At 44.4% G+C, this 14,495-nt stretch overlaps 1 pseudogene; it reads left to right on the top strand.

The window, feature by feature from the left end:
• The first annotated feature begins 356 nt into the window (after positions 1–356).
• On the top strand, positions 357–13,330 carry LOC150061223 (large ribosomal subunit protein uL1-like; annotated as a pseudogene).
• Positions 13,331–14,495: the final 1,165 nt, after the last annotated feature.

Raw genomic sequence — 14,495 nt, 5'->3', positions numbered from 1 at the left:
AATCAGTTAAGTGGTCTGAAATGTGTACATATATATCCAGTCCTGGGGCTTGAACTCAGGACCTGAGCACTGTCCTTGGGCTTTCTCAAGGCTAGAACTTTACCCCTTGAGCCACAGAACCACTTGCAGCTTTTTCTATGTCTGTGGTACCAAGGAATCGAAACTGGGTCTTTGTGCATGCTAGGCAAGCACTCTACCACTAGGACAAACTCCCAGCCTAATATTTTTTACCTTTGCTAACTAAAAATGTGATTTTTTTTAACTTAGTGCTCTATTTGTGAAATGATTTCATGATAAAGTGTTGTCTATCTTAGATAATAAGAAGTCCCCTTCTGGGGTGCAGCATGGGGATCAAGGGTAAAGTGAGTATGCTTACTATGCACAAAGCATTGGGTTCAGTCCCCAATAAATCAAAAAGAAAGCCATGATCTCTTAAAAGAAGTCCTTTACTAGATATGAAGTTGCTTTTCTAATCTATTCATTATAGATATGTGCCCATCAACAGCCAGAAATATTCCTGTTAGATGATTGTAGTAACAGAAAGAGGTGCATTCTCATTTGCTTCCTGGTCTTCAATTTGGTGAGTGGTTTCAGTGACTTTAGGAATCAAATCTGAAATGTCTACATCAGAAGTTTTAAGTTTGTGCTATTTGCCTCTTATTTCTAATTCACTTCAAGAGAAGTCAGCAGCTACTTTTATGGCCTTTTTTTTTGAGTATTTGGGTATCTGGTGACAGATGTTCTTAGGATGGGGACAACCATTGAATCACAGAAGTATCTGGCTTCTGGTTGAAAGGTTTGTGCAGAGCTAAGAGAAGGGGATTTTGGAATATTTCACTCAGTTCAAAAGTTGATGACTTCTGACCTCAGCCAGAGGAAGGAGCAAGGTGAATGAATGCAGTGACAGCCCGTGACATCAGACAACAAGAACAAAGAAATTGGGATGAGAAAAGGAAGGAAGGAAGGAAGGAAGGAAGGGAGAGAGGGAGGGAGGGAGGGAGGAAAGAAGGAAAGAAAGAAGACAGAAGGAAAGGAGGAGGGAAGGAAGGAAAGAAAGAGGAAAGGAAGAAAGGGAGGAAGGAAGGAAGGATTTATTATTTGAGCTATACAAGCTCTTTAAATAAAAAATCCATAAGGCTTGCTGAAGGAAAAAGAAAAGAATTTGGGCACTAGATCCCAAGTAACACCTGTTGTGCTCAGAGCTGAGTTATTTAAATCACTGTCAGGCACCAGTTCAGGTACTCCAAGCTGTTATTCTGCTCTTCAAATGGGAGCAGGCAGGGAGAAAGAAGGAGAAAGAACCTGCATGAACAAGCTGACAGTGAGGGTGGGGGAGGAAAGGGAGGTTCCTTCAGCAAGGGCATCCTGGAGTGGGGATACACTGCCGCCCCACCCATTATCCCTGTCACTTCCCCGTTTCTCCAGGGGCCAGAGAGCTGTGGTTGAAGTTCTCTCTCCTTTCACAAGCAGGCCAAGTGGTTCTGTAACTGATCTGCAGAGCCTGCAACTGTTCTGATTCTTGTCAGTCTTTGCACTTCAATTAGAGGTGGCAAAAAACAAAACAACAACAACAAACAATCATAAGTGGGGTTATTTCTAGCATCTTTGTGGGCTGTCTGTCCCCTCCCTGGGTCGTCTAGGGAAGGGCGCTCTGCAGGAGTGTCTGGGGTATGTGGAACCTAGCTCCGGGAAGCTGAGGCATTGGTGGTCTTTAGGGCACAGATATCCAGGCTTTATCCTGGAGATAAGGTGGATGATGGAAGAGCCAAAGCCACTTCCCTCCCTGGCAGGTGACACAGCCATCGGCTGACAATCATGGTGATGGCATACGACAGACCAGGTGCTGTGTCTGTGATGGACAGGTGGCTCAGTCACTAAAATGGGGTCAGGGTGTGGGCTGGTTTTGGAAAGTGCATAAAGGAAAGCAATAATCACCTAGGCGACCTAGGCTATAGCAATCACTTTGGGTGTGATCTCTCAATCAATATTCAAAAGCCTTAGTGCCACTGACTGCTGCCTCAGTGGCTCTCAGAGCCAATTGTGCATGTACCTTCTTCAGTTCATTTAGTGACCTCCTACTGGAACACCTGAAATTAGCCACGGGGGAAATACGTACATTAGAGAAACTTGGCCAACACCACAAATCCGAGGCTTTGGTTTTCCCTCATCAGCTGATCAGCACAACTCTTCAATGGACTTGTTCCTGTCCCCCACCATTCATTATCATGCATAGCCTTAGTCATCTAGCAACAGATAAAGCCAGATATTGTCACTCATCCTTCAAGTCATCTAGCTTGATCACGGCTTATGAGGCCTGTCTGAACAGTCTGGCTCCTCTGTGTCCCCACGCCACAAGTTTTTTAGGTTGAGATTTCTTTCACTTTATGCGTGAGGTATCCATTTATTCTTTCAGTGGATCCTCAGTTTCCCATCACAAGTTCTTGGCACCATGCTATGTGGAACGTTTTTGGCTGCTCCAAACAGGCCTCTCCCCTTCCTTTCCTGGGTCCCTTGGGTAAAGTCATGTGACAGGATCTAGGTGAACTGGGATAGGAGTGACAAAGCAGCACATGTCAGAGCCTGTATGCCATCTTGCAGCTCTCCCTTTTTCAGCTGCTACCACAGTGATCTGGTGTTGAGACATCGGAGTCCACAGACAGAATGATCTAGATTGCTGAGTCAGCTCCTGGAAGCCTTTAGGGCTGCTTGATTCTGCAGGGAAGGGAAATAAATGTTTGTTGTGTGTAGCCACAAAACATTTGGGTTACTTCAAAATGATTTATCCCAGCATGTACCAAACATTTAAGTCAAAGGACTCCTTTGAATTTTTTTTTCAAGTGTTGATGATTGAAGAGGTTGATTAAATGGATTATAGCTATCAATATTTTCATATCAGAAATTACAGCAGGAATTTAAAATGTGCATTTATTAACTTATTTAAAAATAATACAGGGGCTGGGAGTTTGGTCTAGTGGTAGAGTGCTTGCCTAGCATGCACAAAGGCCCAGGTTTGATTCCTCGGTACCACGTATGTAGAAAAAAGCTGGAAGTGATGCTGTGTATCAAGTGGTAGAGCTCTGGCCTTGAGAAAAGTTCAAGGACAGTGCTCAGTCCCTGAATTCAAGCCCCACGACTGGCAATAAATAAATACAACCATTGCACTTTGACATAAATATGATTACAAAACAATGAATTCCCAAAGAAAATGAATGGCAATGGTTTGTGGTTTATGCTTTTCTTTTTTGACAGTCTCCAAGTTAACTGAAGACAGATGAATCTTCATATCTGTTTCTGAATTTCATCAGTTACAATCTGTTATTGAGTTATATGAAAAAAAATCAGCCTCCCACAGAAAAGGTAGTTTAAGTATATTTTATGGCTGAGGATATACTTTGAGACTAGAGCATTTACTAAAGTATACAAGACTTTGGGTTTCAGCAGCAGCATTAAAAACAAACAAAAAAGTATTTGAACAGCCTTTTCTGATAATTATAGGTATTTTTGGATATAACACCAAAGCTCCTGTTAGTTTCTAAAAAGTTACTTGTAAGTCATAGGAGCATAACTCAGTGGCAGCCAGTTGCTTAGCATGTGCAGGGGCCTGGGTTCCAGCCTCAGCACCACAAGAAAACAAAAGAAAATCAAGGAGACATGGTAACATGTCTTTTTTAAAGTAGTTGCAATGTTGATCCTGAAGCCAAGTCAGTGAGCTTTTACATAAAAATCTATCAGGCTTGGCCTCTCTCCTGCTTGCCTGCTTGAGAGGCGTGAGTAGCCATGAGCTGCAGAGTCTCTCCAGACATCCTGAATGCGCCCCAAGCTTCTGCAGCCAGTGGAGCTGCAGGTCAGCCTGGAGAACTGTGACCCCCAGAAGGACAAGCATCTCTCAGGCACTGTCAGGCCTAAGTCCACTCCCGGCCCCAAGTTCTCGTGTATGTCCTGGGGGACCAGCAGCACTGTGATAGGCCCAGGCTTTGGGATATCCCCTACCTGGACCTCGAGGCGCTGAAGAAGTTCAACCAGAACAAGAAACTGGTCAAGCAGCTGGCCAACAAGTATGATGCCTTTCTAGCTTCAGAGTCTCTGATCAAGCAGATTTCACGAATCCTGGGCTCAGGCCTGAAAAAGGCTGGCAAGTTTGCATCTCTGCTCACACACAATGAAAATATGGTGGCCAAAGTAGATGTGGCGAAGTCCACTGTCAAGTTCCAGATAAAGAAGCTGCTGTGGCTGGCTGTTGCTGTTGGTCATGTGAAAATGACAGATGATGAACTTGTGTACATTTCACTTGGCTGTCAACTTCCTGGTATCACTGCTCAAGAAGAATTGGCAGAACATCTGGAGCATCACGGGCAAGCCCCAGCGCCTGTATGAACACATTTAATAAATCCCTATTGCTACCATCAAAAAAAAAAATCTATTAGGTTTGCTGGGCACTATTAGTTTGTGCCAAAAATCCTAGCTCCACCGGAAACCAGTCTGGTCAGAAAAACTCAAATGACTCCTATTTTCAATTAACCACCAAAAAGCTGGAAGTGGAGGTATGGCTCAAGTAGTAGAGCACCAGTCTTGAGTGAAAAAAGTGAAGGGACAGTGTCCAGGCCCTAAATTTTAGCCCCAGTAGTGGCACAAGAAAGAAAGAAAGAAAGAGAGAAAGAGAGGGAGAGAGAGAGAGAGAGAGAGAGAGAGAGAGAGAGAGAGAGAGAGAGAGAGAGGAAAAAAAGAAAGGAGAGGAAAGAAAGAAAGAAAGAAAGAAAGAAAGAAAGAAAGAACGAACGGATGGGACGAGGGAGGGAAGGAAGGGGAAAAAAAAGAAAATCCATTAGGCTCTTTTGAACTTTTGGATCCCATACATAATCTTGTAACCTTATGGGAAAGATTAATTCACCAAGTAATATAGATTTTTCTAAATTTGTCAGTCATTAAAAATTTTTATTAATTACAACACCATTAATCTCATTAGAATCTCAAGTGCTTGGAAGTTGTTAGGCTCATGGTATGGCAATAGTTTTTCAAACATTGTAATTTTTGGTTGAATTTTATCTTTGGCAACAAACACTGCCAGTTGTTTTCTTTGAAGTGACAAGTTCAATTTATTCATTTTCCAGAAAATGTCTGTCAATGACCCAAGTTTGAATATCCATAGTTTGTCAGGTATTTTTTTTTCAAGTAAAAAACAGTGTTTCATAATAAAAGAAGCTAATTCTGTCAGCAACTCCAAGAGGTAAAAAAAAAAAAATACCAAACAAGTGCTTTTCTTCAAGACAATTGCCATTCCTTTGTGTGCAACAGAAGTGTTTTATGCGTACTTCCACTTTGCCACACAGAATATTAAAAAGGCATACTCTAGGGTAGTGATTTAATAAGAGAAATAACTTGTACTGCTTCATCAAAGGCATTTTAAGTGACAGGTTTGGTTTGGTTTTTTTTCTGCATGTGCCTGCAGTGAAGAATATCAACACAAACATGGCAAATGTAGCTGGGTAACACTCCCTTGATTTGTGCTATGCACCCGAAGTTTTACCTTCCACGGTGTTTCCTATTGTCAATGCAAATGTCAATCATTGAAAAGGGTAATGACATTTTAGCCTCATCACGCTCATTGGAAAGATCTCTGACACTCCAGTGGGCTAAGGGTCAGTGAATCACAGACCTCTTTTCCTTCTGGCTCATGCATGCTGCTGTCTCTCTGCTCAGCAGGAATCATCTGGTCTGTCCTAGAGCCCGTGCTCCTGATCGCGTTCTCTGGGGTGCTCCCATTATTTCTTATGTTTCACTTTCAGTAGTCTCACATTGTTCACACACATCTTCAGTCTCACAACTGTATATTGTGATTGTACGTGACCATCTGTCTTCCTTGTTTTAAGTATCAATAGGGTAGGGTGGTCTTTGGGGCCTAGATTTCCTGTGTGCTGTATGGTGTCTAGTACATCATAGGATTCAAATCTTGGTTGGCTGAATAGATGAAGAGTCTGAAACAGTCATGTGAAATGGCCTAATTAATGTAGAGGTCTCCTGTTAATTTGTGACTAATTAGAGGGACTCCAGGGCCTTACCTGAATCTGTACACAGGTTTTCCTGCAAATAGGTTCCTTATTAAAAAGGGTAACAAGCCCAATGCTGGTGACTCAGGCCTGTAATCCTAGCTACTCAGGAGGCTGGGTTGTGGGATCAAAGCCAGCTCAAGTAGGAAAGTCTGTGAATCGCCAGAAAAGTGGAAGTGGTGCTATGGATGAAAGCTGCTAATAAGACACTAATGTCTACACCTTTACTTTTGCTTCCTGGGAAAAAAAGATGGAAAAACTGCTTTTAAGAACCTCTCCTTTCTTCTGTAGGGCCCTCATCCATTCCTGGCATTTAGAAAACAGTCTATAAATAGTCACCTGACTGTTGCTTAGGAAGAAGGCCATGTAGCAGGAAGAAGCAAAAATAAAAGATTTGGCCAGGCAAAGGTAATTCATGTCTATAATCTTAGCTACTGGAGAAGCTGAGATCTGAGGATCACAGTTCAAAACCACCCTTGGGCAGGAGAGTCCATGAGACTCTTATCTCCAACTAACCACCAAAAAGCCAGAAGTGGAGCTGTGGCTCAAGTGGTAGAGTGCCAACCTTGAGCAAAAAGCTCAGGGACAGTACCCAAGACCTGAGTTCAAGCCCCAGGACCAGCGCAAAAAGTATAAGATGGATAGATAGATAGACAGATAGATAGATAAATAAGTAGACAGATGGATAGATAGAGGATTTGTGTTGAGAGCTAACAGCCTATGATTAGAGCCTCTTTTCTGTTCATTACAAAGTGTGGGGCACAGTGGACCTGCCTACATATGGCTTGGTCACCATTAGCCGTTTTCAGACCCACCTCAGTTCTAGTTTCCATATCCAAGGTATTCAAGAGTGAACTAGCCAACTCCTGGCAAAGGAAGGGGCCTGTTCTCAGATGCACCTTAGTCTACCCAGTGAGTTCCTGAAATGGCTCCATCTCTTTCTGGGAGAGATCCAAGCCTCCGGGTTTGCAAGAGCACCCCACGTGATTCAGACAGGCGGTTAGGACACAGATCCAGATTGTGGGGAGACCTCGGTGCTCCCAGGGCTTACTCTACCCCATTGGGGACAAGCTGACAGCCGGTAATGAATCCCTGAGAAATTCCCATGGCTGTCCCTCACATCTGTCGCTGCTGCAGAGGACCTCTTGGGATGGGGCCACCTCCCCAGCTGAGGCCTGAGTACTGGGGATCCTTTGGAGAAGTCTCAGTCCTGGCTGCTTGAGTGCCAAATCCATAATCCATCTCCAGAGTACCATGTCTGCAAAACCTCTTGTTCACACCTTTCACTTACTTGCACTGGAGGCCTGTAGAATGGCACACTCCTGGAAGGGCAGGTGTGCCATTACATTCTGCTTCAATTGGAACTCCCCAAGAGGGTCACAGGTGGAGAGCACTGGGAGCGGGATTATCATCAGTCCTTCAGGAGCTCAAAGATCTGCCCTCCCCTTTGGCGTTCCATATTCACACCAATGGCTTCCTTTAATCAGGTTCTTCAAACTCTCCTGTAACGCAAGGGTGGGCACACCATTAGATACCCTTTAACGCTGTTTGCCCACAGTAGCTCAGCTTGTTCGTCCATGAAGCTACAAGAACAGGAGGAGCTTCAGTTCAGGTCTCTGTTAAATTAACCTTCAGTCAGTTGGTTCTCATTGATTCTCTGCTCCACTCTTAGGACATTCTAAGTCTCTAAATGTGTGTAATGAAAAAGCTGATTAGCCTGTAACCATGGTGGTTTAAGACAGTTGCTGCCACATTCCTCTTGAAATATCCTACTGAATTAAGAATTATTTAGAAAAGATTGGATTCAACAGAAATCAATTCATTTGGGGGTAAAGATGGCCTCTAATATGTGGACTCCAAGCCTAATAGACTAGCTGCTATAATGTAGGTCTAACTGAAGAGAACATCTGGCTCCAGAGAAACCCCACCCAGAGCTGGACATGACAGAGTGACCACTCCTGGACACCCCACCCAGAGCTGGATGCAAGAGTTAACAGCAAAGCTTGTTACTGAAGACCTTTGTAAACACCCACCCCAGCGATGCTGCCCTACTAGTTTGAAATAACCAATGATTGGTTCCCTGCCTTTTCCCGCTCATAATACGCCAATTATATTATAGTGTTGCTTTATGATTTTCCCGCCGTATCCCTGAGCATATATAAGCAGCCGTGCAGAAATAAATTTTGAGACCTTGATCAGAAAACTGTCTTGGTCTCTCTCCTTGTGTCTGGTTTGTCTCTTATTCAGGTCTGCTCCTCCTTGGGCTCTAGTTGACTACCCCGTGGGCCAGCGCAGGAAGAAGCAGAGAGGTACACAGAAAGCCTATCAGTGCAATATTATCAGAAATAGTTCCCTAATATTGGGAAAGATGTAGACACACAGATATGTGAGAACCCCCAAATGGACATGGCTAAAAAAGAATCTTTTCGAGGCTTAGTGAGTAATTGAACCCAGGGCTTTATGCATGCTACTCTCTCTCTCTCTCTCTCTCTCTCTCTCTCTCTCTCTCTCTCTCTCTCTCTCTCTCTCTCTCTCTCTCTCTCTCTCTCTCCCCTCTCTCTCTCTGCCTGTCCTGGGCTTGAGCTCAGGACCTGAGTGTCGGGGTTTTTAGTCCTGGGTCCCTCCAGACCCTCAGGTGGGATAGAGAGAACACGCCCTGACCAGGACTAGCTGAGAAAGGAGAGGGCCAAATGACCACCCGCACCCAGCCCTCCCTCACCAGAGGACAATCAGACGTGTCAGGGAGACCCTTCAAGGCAGGAGCTCATTTATTGAGGAAGTCCATTCAGCTAACATAGGATGCAGGAGCCTATCAGCACAAAGGTGGGCAGGGTGAGGGAGGTACTCTCATTGAGGAGGTAGGATGCACGTGCTGTCCGAGAGGTCAGAAGGGTTCGATCCCAGAGGTGGCTTTACTTTCATAAACCACAGCCACGCCTTCCAATGGGGCAGCAGGCACCATCTCAGCCAGATGTGGTCCCAAGACCAGGGAATGAGCACTGGGCCACATAGACCTCCTTTTACAGCATAGGTTTCCATTTCCCTGATATGACGTGCCCCACACCTGAGCGCTCTTCTTTGACTTTCTCAAGGCTAGAGCTCTACCACTTTCGGCTTTTTTTTTTCTTTCTATGTATGTGGTACCAAGGAATCGAACCCAGGTCTACATGCATGCTAGGCAAGCACTCTACCACTAGGCCAAACTCCCGGCCCCAGGTCTTCTCTTTTCTTATTTCTAGATCATCAGTATGTGGGAGCTGTAAGTATGAATGACTCTGACTGAGGGCTTGAACTTCTCAGCTGCACACACACACACAGGAGGAAGATTTTTCAGGGCGCACAGCTGAGCAGCTATAGACATTGGAAAAAGAGGGTGAATCAGAGGATGGCTGGAAGAGCAATGGGACCGGAGAGAAGGAAGAGAATGACATACTAGAGGATGGGATAAAAAGATCTAGATTGCTAAGGGTTTACTCTGCTTGTCAAGCCAAGCTCCAGTATGGACAAGATCCTGAGGTGAGAAGGCATGAGCAGATTTATGGCTGTAAAGGGCAGTAACACAGGGGAAAGCACACGGAGGGCGGTGTCAGAAACAATCCTATCAGCTGCATGTACATGCCTTGTGGAGAAGCAGAACATCTGTCAGGGTATTCAATGAATTAAATGATTAAAAGTTATAATTTAAATGATTAAAACGTATTTTACACCCATAGAACAATCAAGTCAGCAACTGGGCAAACTAAACAGATTCTTCTTTTGAGAATTGTCTTCAACAACTTCAGCTGGGTGAAACATGCAAATCAAAATGACCTTGCAATGCCATCCCACCCTGTCAGAATGGCTACTGTTGCCACTATGGAAGTCAGTATGGAAGGTCTTCAAGAAGCTAAAGAAAGAGCTGATGATCTATTTTGCCACAGCTATGTGATCTTGCCCTGCTCCTGGTATGGACCCGAAGACATCAAAATCACTTAACAGAGTGACCTGTGGATGTATGTTAACTGCAGCCCTATTTGTGATAGCCAGGCAACACAAAGAGGCCTGTGTACAGGTGAGTGGATAAAGGGAAGATGGCAAATACACACAGTGGAGCATTATTCAGCCATAAAGAAAACTGAATTGTGTTGTTTGAAAAAAAAAAATGGGTGGAGAGGGCCGGGAGTTTGGCCTAGTGGTAGAGTGCTTGCCCAGCATGCACAAACACCCGGGTTCGATTCCTTGGTACCATATACTTAGAAAAAGCCAGAAGTGGTGCTGAGGCTCAAGTGGTAGAGCTCTAGCCTTAAGAAAATCCAAGGACAGTGCTCAGGCCCTGAGCTTAAGCCCCAAACTGGCAAAAAAAAAAAAAAAAACCCTCAAAAAACAAAAACGAAAACAAAAATGGGTGGAGAGAGAGAGAGAGAGAGAGAGAGAGAGAGAGAGAGAGAGAGAGAGAGAGAGAGAGAGAGAGAGAGAGACTATCCTGTTAAGTGAACAACTCCAGACTTGGGATGGATAGTGCATGTTTTTCCTCACCTGTGGATGCTAGACCTAAATAAATAAATAAATGTATGTGAAAAGCAAACCGTGGGGCTGGGGGGCCCTGAGGGACAAAATGAGAGGATGATGGGGACGAATATGACTGAAATAAATATAGAAAAATGAAACTCATTAAATTATTTTAAAGAGGGGGAGATGGGTGGGAAGTCCTGGGCTTGAACTCAGGGCCTAAGTGCTGACTTGAGCTTTTTCACTCAAGGCTAGTGCTCTACCGCTTTGGGTCACAGCACTACTTCCAGTTTTCTGTGGTTCATTGCTGATAAGAGTCTCATGGAGTTTTCTACCTTGCCTGGTTTCGAACTGGTATCCTCAGATCTCAGCCTGCTGAGTAGCCAGGATACTGGGCATAAGCCATCAGCACCCGGCCAAGAAAGCTTTCGTTGATAAAACCATAGCTACATGTAGATGTAGACATAGATATAGGCATATAAGTATTGGGGCTCAAGCAAAAATCTATCTGTCTCATAAACCCACAATGTGAGATTGCTACCACAAACTATCCAAATGTTAGTAAAAATGCTAGTTCTTGATGGGCGCAGTGGTTCACGCCTGTAATTCTAGCTACTCAGGAGGCTGAGATCTAAGGACTGTGGTTCAAAGCCAGGCTGAGCACTAAAGACCATGAGACTTTTATCTCCAATTAGCCTCTAGAAAATCAGAAGTGGTGCCGTGGCTCAAGGGATAGGGTGGTAGCCTTAAGCTGAAGAACTCAGGGACAATGCCCAGGCCCAGAGTTCAAGCCCCATGATCAACCTAAATAAATAAATAAATAAATAAAATGTTAGTTCTGTCTTCCCTGTACTGTTTTTTTAGTATCTCTAGTCATAAGCCAGGTCCTATAATGGAGGTAGATTTTAGCAGAATGCCTTAATATAGTCATAAAATCCATTGTAACAACTTGAAGAAAGAGAGGAAGAAAAGGAATAAACAAATGAGTCTGTGGTCTGAACTGGGCCATAACAGCCTGGCTTCACAAGCTTTCAAAGCAAACTCCGAAAAGTGAGAGCGTCCAATTTCTCAAGCAAGGGCCGTATCTCGGCAGGAGACGTCCTCGCTGTCGTCCCTGCATTTGTAATTCCTCACAGCTGCTGTTTATGGACACCATGGTTCTGGTCCATGTGTAAACTGGCCAACCTTTCAGAAGAATATGCATCTATCAGAAACCTTATAAATGATCCCATACTTTAACTTAGATCTTCTACCACCAGAATTTCTGTCCTAGAGCATCTCTTCAAGACAGACCTCAAGTGTTGTTTACAACAGTATTATTTATACCAGATCCGAGCTAAGTATACATAAAATATTGAAAAGGTCCAATTATAGGGAACTTGTCAAGTCAAAGATGGTGGTGCCATATGGTGAAAGGTTAAAAAATAAAAAGTCATAAAAATGTTTCCAGGCCTAGCATGGTAGCCTATTCCTGTAAATCTGCTTAGAGGGTGAAGATCAGAAGGGGTGATTCTAGGCTAATCTGGAGGAAAAGTTAGTGAGACTCCATGCCAAAGGATAACCTGGGCTTGGTGGCTTCTGTGTCATCCCAGAAACTGGAAGCTGTAGATGGGAAGACTGAGGTCCAGGCCAGCTGAAATATTATTGAAGGGCAAAAGTACTGGGAACATGGCTCAAGTGGTTGAAAGCTTTTCCAGGAAGTATGAGGCCCTGATTTATTTATTTATTGGTTGGTCATGAGGCTTGAATGCTTTTTGCTAGAGGTTAGCGCTCTACAACTTGCAGCCACAGCTCCACTTCCAGTTTTTTGAGTGGTTAATTGGAGATAAAAGTCTATGGGGGTGTGGGGGCGGGGAGAGGAGAATGACCTAGTGGTAGAGGGCTCGCCTAGCATGTACAAAGACCTGGGTTCCATTCCTTGATACCACATGCACAGAAAAAGCCAGAGTGCTGCTGTGGCTCAAGTGATAGAGCACTAGCCTCGAGAAAACTCAAGGACAGTGCCCAGGCCCTGAGTTCAAGTCCCAGGATTAGAAGGTACTTTTCTGCCCAGTTTGGCTTTCAACAATTACAGGCATGTGTGAGCTACAAGTGCCCAGAGAGGCCCTGATTTTAAGTCTCAATACTAAAAGAAGATAAAAATTTATTCCCCCTGAAAAAATTATTACCATGGAAAATTACTTACAATCTTATTTGAGAAGAATGTAAAACCTTTCTCTTTTCTCTTTCCCGCTCCACAATAGCATCAATGTACATTTGCATATTTATTTTAGCTGAAAACTTGGAAGAAGATACCATGAAGTTAAACTATAAGCCAAGAATAGACAAAATGTTAGTGGGTAGCAGGATCACAAATGCTTGAGTATTTCCCTTTAAAAAATAATTTAGCCCCAGTTTTCTCAATGCACACTGGCTATGAATATAAAATCAGGAAAACATCTGTTTAAACCACACCCAAACGCTATGTTTTGGCTTGTGTATAGCTGTAAGCATGATCTTTGGTTCAGAAAACTCGTAGGCCAGCAGGTGACCTGATTTGTTTCTCTGTTCTTTATCCAGCTCATCCCTCTGGGGAGCTGCAGAGGACAAACCTGAAATCAAGACCTGAAATATGCCTGGTCTTCCCATCCTCCTCTGGGGGCTGGCAGTTGCAGGGCGCATGTGTCCTGGAGCTGGGGGCTATAGGGCGGGGCTATGTGCGATACCTAATCCTCATTGAAGGAGAGGCCACTGTTGCTCTAGTTTTACCAGGGAAGAAATCAAGAACCAGGACCATTTGCTTGTTCAGAGAAAGCTGAGCCCACGCCAAGTGTGTCACACTCAATGTCCAAGTCTCTCAGGATTTAGGAAGTAGAAGAGATGATAGGTGTTTGCTTTCTGCCATGGAATTTCATCTCATCTGCAGGAAATTCTGCAGTATTCTAGGCATTACCTGGTGAAGAAATGGGCCATGCTTCTCTTATTTCCTATTGAGGTCACTGCAGTGCCTTAGTTTTGTGCAATTCTCCCAGAAAACTCATGTCCCAATAGAGTCACTGCAAAGAGGTAAGAAACTTGGACCCACAGCTTTAAAATGAATCCTCAAGTCAGATGCCAGTGGCTCACACCTGTAACCCTAACTACTCAGGGGGCTGAGCTCTGAGGATCACAATCAGTAAGACTCTTATTTCCAATTAACCACCGAAAAGCCAGAAGCAGAGCTATGGCTCAAGTGGTAGAGTGCTAGCCTTGAGCCAAAAAGAAGATGAGCCAGACAGCCCCCACCCCCCAGCTTGCATGGTGGAGAGGGGTTGTGGAGGGAGTGCTGGGTATTGCTTTTTCACATTAAGGCACATACCCTGGGATGGGATGGCCAGAACAGGGCAAGGAATTAGGATTTCTGATGAGAAGCTGAAGCCTCAGAATGAAACTGGATTGCTAGAGAGGAAACATGAGATTTCAGACCTTGGAGGACAGCAGAAGGGGTCAAGGAAGGCTCAGATGAGTGGTTGTGGAACTGTTTCCAGGCTATTCTCCTGGCCTGGAAGCTAATCTCACAGCATGTGCTGTGCTCCTCCGAGCTTATCGCTGGGCACCTGGTCAAGGATTGATTCACCACTCAGAATGCAGATGCTAGACATCAAGGGTATCGGGGGCTGAGAATGACAAGCTAGAGACTTATCTTTGTCTCAGCTCACCTGCAGCTAAGCAAGAATTCCCTGCCAGATCTGGCACTTACTGCCAGCCACCATCAGACCACAGTAAAGCAGGTCTCCTTCCCTCTCTCCAGCCTGGACCAAACTCAGCTCACTGGCCCAAGATCACATAAACAAATGAGATATCCAAACCTTAACATTACCCTTCTTCTGTTCAATTTACTGGGGGAGGGGGAGAGAGGCCATCTTTCATTCTCACCAAACCATCACTTCCATTCTCACCATATCAGCCCATGGATGCTTTTATGTGGCAACAGGGTGACTTCAC

Source organism: Megascapheus bottae, chromosome 6, assembly GCF_031878675.1.
Source record: "Megascapheus bottae isolate mThoBot1 chromosome 6, mThoBot2.hap1, whole genome shotgun sequence".
Lineage (NCBI taxonomy): Eukaryota > Metazoa > Chordata > Mammalia > Rodentia > Geomyidae > Megascapheus > Megascapheus bottae.
The sequence above is the reverse complement of the archived record's forward strand: the minus strand, read 5'-3'. Positions and strand labels throughout refer to the sequence as shown.